The 12,247-nt window shown below is 34.6% G+C and overlaps 1 long non-coding RNA gene across 1 annotated transcript; it reads left to right on the top strand.

Annotated features, from left to right (window-relative positions):
* Positions 1–2,315: 2,315 nt before the first annotated feature.
* LOC141343395 (uncharacterized) lies at positions 2,316–5,249 on the top strand. Its single transcript, XR_012356738.1, has 4 exons — positions 2,316–2,567; positions 3,542–3,666; positions 4,021–4,123; positions 5,071–5,249. It is a non-coding gene; the product is annotated as an uncharacterized lncRNA (long non-coding RNA).
* Positions 5,250–12,247: the final 6,998 nt, after the last annotated feature.

Here is a 12,247-nt window from a genome sequence, read left to right as displayed (position 1 = left end):
TTCTAATATGCCGATTTGCTGCTCAAAATTGTTTTTCTTATTGCTATACAAACACATCATCAGTAAGATTTTTAATTTTTTTTAACAGAATTCTCTTATGCTCATCAAGACTCTTTTACTTGATCAAAAATACATAAATAACAGTAATATTGTAAAATATTACAATTTAAAATAATGGTTTTCTATTTTAATATTTTTTTAAATATAATTTATTCCTGTGATGCAAAGCAGAATTTTTAACAGCCATTACTCCTGTCTTCAGTGTCACATGATCCTTCAGAAATCATTCTAATATGCTGATTTATTTTCATTTTCAACAGTTGCACTGCTTAATATTTTTTAGGAACCTGTGATATTTGTTTCAGGATTCTTTGATCTTTTTAGGAATTTAACACATCCTTGGTGAATAAAAGTATTAATTTCTTTAAAAAAAAAAAAAAGAATTTAAACCTACTGACCACAAACTTTTAAATGCTAGTTTATATTTTTACAAAAGAGTAATTTTAAATAAATGCTGTTCTTTTTTTAACTTTTTATTTATTACAGAATCCTGAAAAAAGTATCACAGGTTCCGACAAAATATCAAGCAGCACAACAGTTTTCAAACTGATAATAAATCAACATATGAGAATGATTTTTGAAGGATCGTGTCACACTGAAGATTTTAGCTTTGCATCACAGGAATAAATTACATTTTAAAATATATTCACATAGAAAACAGTTATTTTACATAGATTTTTTTTTTTTTTTTTTTTGCATTTTTGATCAGATATATTTCCAGATTTATCTCCTTTTTATCATCTTAGAAATTCTTATTTGTCATTTCCATATATTTTTAAAGGAAATTTAAAGTTCCAGAATGATGTTAGAAATGGTACATACCGCCCTTGAGGCCACTTTACAGGTTTTCATATTTTCTGGAGATGCTGTCCATTCCAACTGTAAAAATGCAAAAATTTGAAGTGTATTATAACATCATGTTGTAATATTTTTTTCTTTTTGACAGATGTTGAGAGAGTGGGAATCAGTTTTCTAAACTGAAATATACCACAAGATTCCTGAAGATTTTTCTCACCTCGTCTTTGAGTGTAATACTGTCAGGTTGACTGACATCCAGGGAAAGCAGAGCATTTTGAGCACCAACAAATAGGGTATCAGCATCAGTGCTGAGCAACAGAGTGCTGGTGTTCTTCACAGAAGAGCTGCGGTAGATACCCAAGAGTCGCTCTGAACTTCCTGTGAAAAGAAAAAAAAAACAGCACCTTGTCCATTATTACATTTCTGAGAAACTGGCACATGTATTTTACACAACATGATTTGAATATTTTTTTTTACAGCTTTGTTTGATTTTACCCTTTACACAGTGTTTATATTCACAGTTTAGCAATAAAACCACAACACTGACACTCTTTTCCTCTTTTTGATCTGAGGAAATAAGCAAGGCCTGTCAACCAAAACTGCCATCTCGCCAACCAAACTCTCTTAGACCCTAAATATTTTTAACGCTGTATCTTGATTGATTTTCATAACAGCTTAATGAAAAAAACTTTACATTTTTCCAAACCAAAGCAGTGAGAAACCTCAGTATGGTTTACCAAGCATACTTTTAACATATGCAAGCGTCAAATCTAGAAAACATCAAAACGTACAGTTCAAATGTTTGGGGTAGGTGTTTTTTTTAATGCGTTCAAATGAGGCCTTTTCTGCACAAAAAGCTTATTTGATCAAAAATACAGTCTTCTGTATTTTAATATATTTTAAAGTGCAATTTATTTCTGCGCTGGCAAAGCTGAATTACATTAAAGTATCACATGATCCTTCAGAAATCTAATATGCTAATTGCTTCTCATTATTAATGTTGAAAACAGTTGTTTTTAAAGGATTCTTTGATTAATAAAAAGTTCAAGAATAATCAAGGTAATCGTATCAACATAATACATTTCTTTACTTGACTTTTGATTAGTTGAATGCATCCTTGCTGAATAAAAGTATTAATTTCTTTAAAACAAATGATAAAATAATGATTTCAAGAGTTTAAATGGTGTGCATATCAGAATAGTTTCAAAGCAGTCCCCTTCCAAATAAATATTAGTCATATGTAAAACCCCTTACAGTGAAAAATAATGACATTTCAGGATTTTTGGATCTGTGGAAAATGTTTTTCACCTAATTTTCCTGATATACTCTAAAGCAGAAATAAACCATAGGTTTAAGACATGCTTTTCTGCAGAAGCAGGCCTTTGAGAGTGTGCATGGTGGAAATAATCGGTCAGCTGTGGTTTCAAGCAAGCACACTCTAAAAAGTGCTGGGTTATTTTTGTAAACACATTGCTGGGTTAATTGTGCTGGGTCAAAATGTTGGGTTGTTTGAGGCACTGTAAACACACAGTTGGGTTGATCATGCTGGGTCTAATGGACTATAAGGGGTTCTTTCACTATGAACACCTGGGTTGGGTTATTTTGACCCAACCGGTTTGTTTATTTTTTTCACTTCATCGAACATTCTGGATTCTTCACTCGTCTCCTCGCCAGGCGGTCACGCACCTCGCAGCAAGCAGGATTATAAGGTAAATTAATATGATTATATCATTATTTACCTTTATTTTTAATAAGTTGTGTTTTAGAGCACACTGATTTCACTGTTTAATGCAATATTTGATATGTCGCTGTGCGGGGTTGGCATTTTATTCCGTGAATGACGAACGTTGTAACTTAAGCAGCCTAGCCCTAGCGATGTACTTTTTTGCCTCAACAATCGCTTTATTGTTATATAAAGTGTGTGTGTGTGTGTGTGTGTGTGTGTGTGTGTGTGTGTGTGTGTGTGTGTAGTGTTATTTGTATAACTTACAGTATACACATGGCCTTTATTTTAACGCCTTATGGAAAGAGTAGGTCAGAAATACGGGGGTAAGTTCCTTTACTGTCTGCATACTGTATGGCTTTGTAATGTTTTGTCAAAATTAGATAATTCCATACAAAAATGTATCTTTTAAGGGCATATTTTTTCAAGTAAATGTCTGCGACGTGCCGAATCCAACGATAGATCCATATGTTTTATGTTGAGCATTTTCGCGCTTTTTTCCTTGATGTAACTTATCTGCATTAGCTAAAACGCTATGTCCCTTACTTTAATAATGTTAAACCACAATATGACTGGTATGTACTATTGTTTATTACTTAAATGTAATGTTGTCTTAGCTACAGTATGTAAAGTTAGACTTAATCTCTCGTGGTGTACGCGGACGTTCACATGTCGTGTTTTTTGCGCACTGACTGAAGTTTGTTATTTCAGATGTAGATGCCTATATACGCTCATAATGGAAGCTCGTTTTTCCAGGCACGGGACATGGTTGCTTAGCAACGGCAGACGCCATGTGAGAGCAAGCTGCGTTTTGGAAAGAATGAGAAAGCGACGCGTCTTGCGTTTTCACGCGTTTTTAGGCGCGGCATGTGAACGACATTTTAGTGAATGCCTGTGTTGCATTACAAACTAGGAGACCAGTATAAACCTTAAACTTATTGAACCACATTTGTTTTTCAGATTTTATCAGATTTCACAAGACTTTAGGAAGCTATATCCAGAGGCAGACTTTTTGAAGACTGGGCTACAGTTGCAGACCTAATTCTTGCGAGTGCTCAGCAAGGGATAAGGTGACATGACTTAAGGTAAGCTTTTTCTTATAATATGTAAATCTATAAAAAACATATGCAACTGTATTTGACACACATCAACTGGTAAATACAATGGTACAGTAACACTTAACTAGTTGCTTATTAGCTTGTATATTGGCTGTTAATTAGTACTTATGAAGCACAAACTGATGCCTTATTCTGCATGAGCATATTCTACATCCCTGAATCTGACCCCATACCTAAACTTAACCTGCAGTAGTTGAATGAGGGTGGGAATTAATTTGCATTATTTAAAGGAATGAAGAAATCTTCATATGAAAGTGTTTCAGTTTGTTGTTTTGATTATAAAATATGTCTCACAGTTTGCATATTATTCCTATGGTTTAGATGCTAAAGGGGAAAGTGCTTTCAAAGTCCTGCCCACTCTGGATAAAAGGTCTTCAGACCCACAACCACGGAATCCCGGAGGCCATTCATTGACGTACAACCTGTAAGTTTTGTTTTACGTTTTCTGCTCTAATAAGGGTGTATATATATATAAACACAGTGGTGGCCAAAATTATTATAACAGTAGTATTTTCACCAGCTAAAAAAATATTTTAAGTCAGTGTTTGTTATCTTTTGCTGTAGTGTGTCAGTAAGAAATATCAGTTTACATTTCCAAACATTCATTTTGCCTTTAATTGTGTATCCAGTGAGGTTTTTGTTTGCACAACAGCCAATCCTCCAGACAGAGATCTGATCTCATCATCATCCAGTCTGTCTGGAATGACATGAAGAAACAGAACAAACTGAGAGACTAAATCCAGAAGAACTGTGATAATGTCACCAAGATGCTTCAAGAGACCTACCTGCAAAGCTACCTGAAAAACTATGTGCAAGTGCACCTACTGTAGGGCAAAAGCTGCTTTAAACGCAAAAGGATGATCAAACCAAATGTTGATTTAATTTAGTTAATCAAGGTTAACTGATAAAGAACATTTATTTATGACATTATTTTTGACAGCATCATTTTATGACATTTTTAGACAAGTGCTTAAAACTCTTAACAGTACTGTAGCTTTGCAGGCAGGTCTCTTGGAGCATCTTGGAGACGCTGTCACAGTTCTTCTGGATGATGATGAGATCAGATCCTGTGTGGACCACTGGCTGTTGTGCAAACAAAAATGTCACTGGATTATCACAATTAATGGCAAAATGAATGGAAATGTAAACCGATATTTCCTACTGACACACTACAGCAAAAGAGAAATCACTGACTTAAAGCCTTATTTAGCTGGTGAAAATACTAGTGTTCTAATAATTTTGACCACAACTGTATGAAAAGTTGAGAAGCAAAATGAGCATTTATTTCATGCCTCTATGTTTATGTTCATAAAATACACTTAACTTAAAATGTTAGTTATGTTGCAAGACTAAATGCCGTATAATTAACAGGTGGGGACCAACATGGTGGATTTGAGCCTTGGGATGAGACAACAACATTTCTAGACCTTCGCCATTGTTCCAGGCCATGCCATTGAAGCGGACTTGTTGCCTGGGAATTTCTCCAGCTTGCAGTATATCATATTGATGGACATAAGTCTTCATGTGTGAAGTTTTTGAGGGCAAAAGTTTTTTTTCTTGGCCACTTGTAACATGTTTTAAACTGTAAGAATTGTCTGGTGGACTCTTTGTTTGGCTTAGTTTTAATGGCATAATGTTTGGAATGATTCTAATTTGGTAATAATTCATTTTTGAGTGTTCTGCTGCTGCAATGTTGACATAAAGAATATGAATATAGTGTGCCTTGTTTACAGTTTTGTGTTTAAAAGAAACTGATCTACTAAAACCGTTATTTGTGTCTGTAAGGGTTGGACAAAATGTGTGACAGCTGCACCTATTTGAAAACTGTATTAAAAAGAAATATGAAAACTCATTAAATTGACATTTACAGATGCATTTTTTTGTGTTGTGTAAATGTATTACAGAAAAACAATAATAATTTTACATTCTTTTGTGATTTATATATTATTATTGGTAAATATAAAGGTAGCAAGGCAATTAGACAACAAATAACCCAATATTTAGGTAGTTTTTAACCCAGCAACACAGTTAATCTGACCCACTGGTTGGGTCAAATAAACAACCCAGCATTTTGGGTCAAATGATTTAACCCAGCACTTGGGTCAAAACAACCCAACGCGTGTTCTGTCCCATAGTTACCCAGCAGCTGGGTTATGGTTGGGTTATTTTTTAACCCAGCACTTTTTAGAGTGCAGCATTTACATCATCAAATATTTGCAGAACAACAGTAATGGCTTACAACAAGCTAAACCACAACTCTCAACTTCAGAGAAAATAGATTACAAAACTTACCCAGAATGTGTTGGCTCAACATGAATGTGCTTTCTGGTCATTTGAACATGCTTAGATTTTGTATTTATGAAATAAGTTTTAATTTACTGTGAATCAATGCAAAGGTTTTACTTGTGTTTCATGAAAACAATTCATTTCTTAATTATTCGTATGGAAAACACATTTTGTCGGAAATGTGGTTACAAATAACTGATAAGCAGCAGAAATGTGACTAATAAAAATCCTGTTTCTTGCTCAAGGATGTCTAAAAATATAACTGTATTTTAATAACGGATGTTTTATTTGGTCTTCAACTTGCACATCCGACAATCACTACAAGTGTGAGTTTTTGCACCAGTAAAATATGTCTCACTATTGTCTGTCAATTTGAGCTTCACTTACCCTGAGAGAATGACATGCGAGGACGCAGAGAGGTCTGAGATGGATTTATCAATCCCAAGACGAGGGCGTCAAACATCCAGATCCTGAGCAATCCTGCCATCCTAACAGATGCTTTAGAGTACAGAACCTGTTCTGATCAGCTACCAAAACATCAAGTGACTGGTCTCACTTCCTCTGATCTGACTTTTCTTGAGCGCAGCAGGAAGGAAGACTAAAAACCTCAAACCACTCTGCGTTGACTGATTTCTTACTCAGTATCCACCACTAAACACTTACTGCTAATGGCGCTGTACTTCTGAGAGCATGGAACTGAATTATAATGATGCTATCATGACATCTTTTCATATTCAGACAGTGCATTTCCTCCTGGTCTAAAAATAAATGAATAAATCTAAATCTGTTTTTGGCTGAGAAATGTCATCATCTTTATTGGTAACACATTTAACAATTAACTATATTGGAAAGCATAAACTAAAAATAAAAAATACTTCAAAGCATTTCTAATTTAACATACACTACCAGTCAAAAGTCTTTGAACAGTAAGATTTTAATGTTTTTTAAAGAAGTTTCTTCTGCTCACCAAGCCTGCATTTATGTGATCCAAAGTTTTGAAATATTTTTACTATTTAAAAAAATGTTTCCTATTTTAATATAATATATGAAAATGTAATTTATTCCTGTGATCAAAGCTACATTTTCTGCATCATTACTCCAGTCGTCAGTGTCACGTGATCTTTTAGAAATCTAATATGCTGATTTGCTGTTCAAGAAACATTTATTATTATTGTTATTATCAATTTTTAGGATACTTTGATGACCAGAATGATCCAAAATATCAGAATTTATCTGAAATAAAAAGCTTTTGAAATGCAATTCAAAAGCTTGGATCAGTATTTTTTGAAATTATAGAAATGAATACTTTTATTTAGTGAGGATGCTTTAAATTGATTAAAAAATTGATTGATGATAAAGACATTTATAATGTTACAAAAGATTTCTATTTCAGATAAATGCTCTATTGATCAAAGAAACCTGAACAAATTTAATCAGCGGTTTTTAACATAATAATAAATGTTTTTTGAGCAGCAAATCAGAATTTTAGAATGATTTCTGAAAGATCAAAAATTCAGCTTGTAAATCACAGGAATAAATTACATTTTAAAATATATTCAAATAGAAAACAGTTATTTTAAATAGTAGAAATGTTAAAAAAATAGCTGTTTTTGCTGTACTTTGGATCAAATAAATGCAGGTTTAGTGAGCAGAAGTCACAAAATCCATGCTGTTAAAAAACTGGTAGTGTATTACTATTAGTACATTACTAAAATTAAAAGTTGTATCTTTTAACATTATTTAATGGATCTGAGCTGACATGAATCAACAGCTGTATTTATTTATTAACTGATGTTAACATGATGAACAATATGAATAATATAATTAATAATATAACAAATGCATTGCTCACTGTTATTTAATGTGGGTTAGACCTTACTGTGAAGTGTTAAGGTCATTGCACACTGAGTCTGAAATGTACGCATGCGTTTTTCTTTTTTTTTTTTTTTTTCGTATTTGTCATTCTTTCCTATCAAAATGCTTGCTACAGATGCAAAAATGCAGAAAATCGGATCTGATCCAAACTTTTTTTGACAGGCAAAAATTTCATAGGCAGTGTGTAAACGTAATTGACATAAAGTAAGGTTGTATTTATTTTTTAACGTGTGAAAATTTCGGACTGGGTAAACTAGTCTGGTTTGGTTTAGAGAGGCTTTGGGAACCTTTTAGCTGGTCAGACTGGTGAACCAATGGGTTGGTCATCCAGTCAAGCACCAGCTTGGGCAAGTAGAGAGAAGTAGATACATGGAGTTACAGAAGAAAGCATAATCATGCAACCTATTTTTTGTACCGATTTTGTTTCGGAAGCACAACTGTGATGCTGTCTAGGTAGGAAGCTCACTAGGTTGTGAAACAGAGCAAGTGAGAGTGGTGGGAGATGCAGTATGTGGTTATATGAGTGGATGTGGATGCTGGTTGCTATGAGAAGAGGCCAGGTTGCTATTTTTAGGCATTCAAGTCAATTGAAAAAAAAAAATAATAATTCAAAGAAGAGCAATGTACAGGAACTGACACTGTTTTTTAAACGGACTTTCAGTATGACATAAATTGTTTGTGCATAGTTTGAGGTTAAGAGCAGTGGGTTCAGGAAGTCAAAACTCTTTATCATTTCAACATTTAGCAGATGTTGTAACTTTCAGAAGTAGCTCTGAATACACAAAAGTGACAAAATGGAGCTATGACTTTTGACCCTCCAGCCTTGACCTTTCAAATGGGACTCATACCTATGTTTTTTCTGCAATAATAAGCCATTCTGCACAGCATATCTCAAAGTTTACAGCAAGCAATGATAAAATGACTTTGGTTTTATCTACACTACCAGTCTAAAAGCTTGTACATTTCTCATTGTTTGTTATTATGCATATTATGTTTTTCCACATTTTAGAATAATACATAGGTTATTCAAAATTATACAATATACTAACTAGAATTGTGGGTGTAGTGACCAAAAAAAATCTACAAATATATTTACATTCCAGTCTTTACCTTGATTACTATGTAAGATTAGATTAGATCAGATTTTTCCTAATTAACTGTGTTAACTTTTTTTTTTTCCAGAATTGTAAGCTTATGTCTCACAATTTGGACGTTCTTTCTCAGAACTGCAGAACACACAAATACACCTTTATTCCTCACATTTTTGAGTTTATAACATGACAGAATTACGAGATTAAAACTTAGAAAAATAGAAGGTAGTAAATTTAGAGGAAAAAAGTCTGAATTGCTAGGTGTAAAAACTGAGATAAAAAAAAATTTAATAAAGTTGGTTAGAATTGTGTTATAAAGTCTCAATTCTGAGAAAAAAAAAAGTCTGACATATAAACCCACAATAGAGTGTTTTCATGACACGTCATTAATCGGCCATATTGGTGGCACTGAACGTAAACAATGCTACTGAACCGAATGAATAAACGATTATTGCTGCTGAAAATCAGCAATTATTGTCATGTTTTGGGCTGTACTAATCGATCAGAGTGGGAAAAACATTTGGAGTACTATAGACTGCCAAAAGTTATAAGAAATCAAGGAGAAGAGTGCAAAAAACTGTCTGAGGAACAAAAGGCGTTTGTGGTTGGCCAAACTGAACCAGGATTTCCAGGGCAAGAATCTTGACAACATTCATGTTTGTTCTTATCACTTCCAGTCAGATAGATGAAATATTAGACTAATATCTTAATTAATAATTATTGCCCGCTTTTCTGCTTACTAAATCCTTCTCAATATGATTGAGCAGCTTCCACACATTTTTTCTGTGATTTAGACAACATAAATTAGCAGAACAATGTATTCAGTAGTATATTAACTGTGCAATCCATGCTGTTGTTTACATCTGAGTAATGCCAATATGGCCATGCATCCACGTAATTATGACGTACTGTAAGTGCAACTCCTCGATAAAATCCCAAATCAGAAAAAAGTCTGAATTGTAACAAACTCGCAATAATAATAGGTCAGAATTGAGTTTTTTACTCAAAAATGTGAGATATAACATTTAAAAAGTGAGTAAATTGTAATATAAAAGTCACAATTATCTTTTATTTCTTATGCTGTGGCTCTAAAAGCTTTTTTTTGTGAGGTAATCTACATATAGTCACTGTGTACTGTATTCTATTTTCTATAGTCTATTTTCAAGCATTTAAGCATGAGCCTTTGGATGAAACATAAATCCAGGATTTTTTTTTCCTTTGGATTTTTAGCATGTACAGGTGCTGGTCATATAATTAGAATATCTTCAAAAAGTTGATTTATTTCACTAATTTCATTCAAGAAGTGAAACTTGTATAATGTATACATTCATTCCACACAGACTGATATATTTCAAGTGTTTATTTCTTTTAATTTTGATGATTATAACTGACAACTAATGAAAACCCCAATTCAGTATCTCAGGAAATTGTGAAAAGGTTCAGTATTGAAGACACCTGGTGCTACACTCTAATCAGCTAATTAACTCAAAACACCTGAAAAGGCCTTTAAATGGTCTCTCAGTGTAGTTCTGCAGGCTACACAATCATGGGGAAGACTGCTGATTTGACAGTTGTCCAAAAGACGACCATTGACACCTTGCACAAGGAGGGCAAGACACAAAAGGTGATTGCAAAAGAGGCTGGCTGTTCACAGAGCTCTGTGTCCAAGCACATTAATAGAGAGGCGAAGGGAAGGAAAAGATGTGGTAGAAAACAAGTGTACAAGCAATAGGGATAACGGCACCCTGGAGAGAATTGTGAAACAAAACCCATTCAAAAATGTGGGGGAGGTTCACAAAGAGTGGACTGCAGCTGGAGTCAGTGCTTCAAGAACCACTACGCACAGACGTATGCAAGACATGGGTTTCAGCTGTCGAATTCCTTGTGTCAAGCCACTCTTGAACAACAGACAGCGTCAGAAGTGTCTCACTTGGGCTAAAGACAAAAAGGACTGGACTGCTGCTGAGTGGTCTAAAGTTATGTTTTCTGATGAAAGTAAATTCTGCATTTCCTTTGGAAATCAGGGTCCCAGAGTCTGGAGGAAGAGAGGAGAGGTACAGAATCCACGTTGCTTGAGGTCCAGTGTAAAGTTTCCACAGTCAGTGATGGTTTGGGGTGCCATGTCATCTGCTGGTGTTGCTCCACTGTGTTTTCTAAGGTCCAAGGTCAATGCAGCTGTATACCAGGATGTTTTAGAGCACTTCATGCTTCCTGCTGCTGACCAACTTTATGGAGATGCAGATTTCATTTTCCAACAGGACTTGGCACCTGCACACAGTGCCAAAGCTACCAGTACCTGGTTTAAGGACCATGGTATCCCTGTTCTTAATTGGCCAGCAAACTCGCCTGACCTTAACCCCATAGATTGTAAAGAGGAAGATGCGATATGCCAGACCCAACAATGCAGAAGAGCTGAAGGCCACTTTCAGAGCAACCTGGGCTCTCATAACACCTGAGCAGTGCCACAGACTGATCGACTCCATGCCACGCCGCATTGCTGCAGTAATTCAGGCAAAAGGTGCCCCAAATAAGTACTGAGTGCTGTACATGCTAATACTTTACATGTTCATACTTTGGTTGGCCAAGATTTCTAAAAATCCTTTCTTTGTATTGATCTTAAGTAATATTCTAATTTTCTGAGACACTGAATTTGGGGTTTTCATAAGTTGTCAGTTATAATCATCAAAATTAAAAGAAATAAACACGTGAAATATATCAGTCTGTGTGGAATGAATGTATACATTATACAAGTTTCACTTCTTGAATGGAATTAGTGAAATCAACTTTTTGAAGATATTCTAATTATATGACCAGCACCTGTGTAATATTAATAATTTTATACTAGCTTTATCAGACTGAGCCCAGCCTAAAATAACCAAATTACATTGTAACCATAACAAATTCATTAGTTTTACGCAAAACTTTGTCTAAAAGTGCAGCACACCTCACTGTCGCAGACTGATGGAGCTTCCACGCCCACAGAAGTAATGTTCCCTCTCTTCTGTTTACGTTCACTTTCACACTGAGCGTTGATCCTGGAATATTGCCGTCAAATTTCCGGAAACCTGTCTGTGTGTACGCAAACCGGAGTAAAAATGGCGGATTCGAATTCGATTCAGGCGTTGTGAACGGTAAAGTCTAGAAGGGAGACAGCTCTGGCTACTGGGCATGCGGACATCAATCTAACGTTATTTTTTATCACACTGTACAACAATAATACTGTTTTTTATTATTATAGTAAGGGCTAAGTTTAGTGCAACTATTTGCTCTGGGGAAAGAGAAGAAAATAGCAGGTT

Source organism: Garra rufa, chromosome 9 (assembly GCF_049309525.1).
Source record: "Garra rufa chromosome 9, GarRuf1.0, whole genome shotgun sequence".
Lineage (NCBI taxonomy): Eukaryota > Metazoa > Chordata > Actinopteri > Cypriniformes > Cyprinidae > Garra > Garra rufa.
Note: the sequence above shows the minus strand (reverse complement) of the source record. Positions and strands in the feature narration are given on the sequence as shown.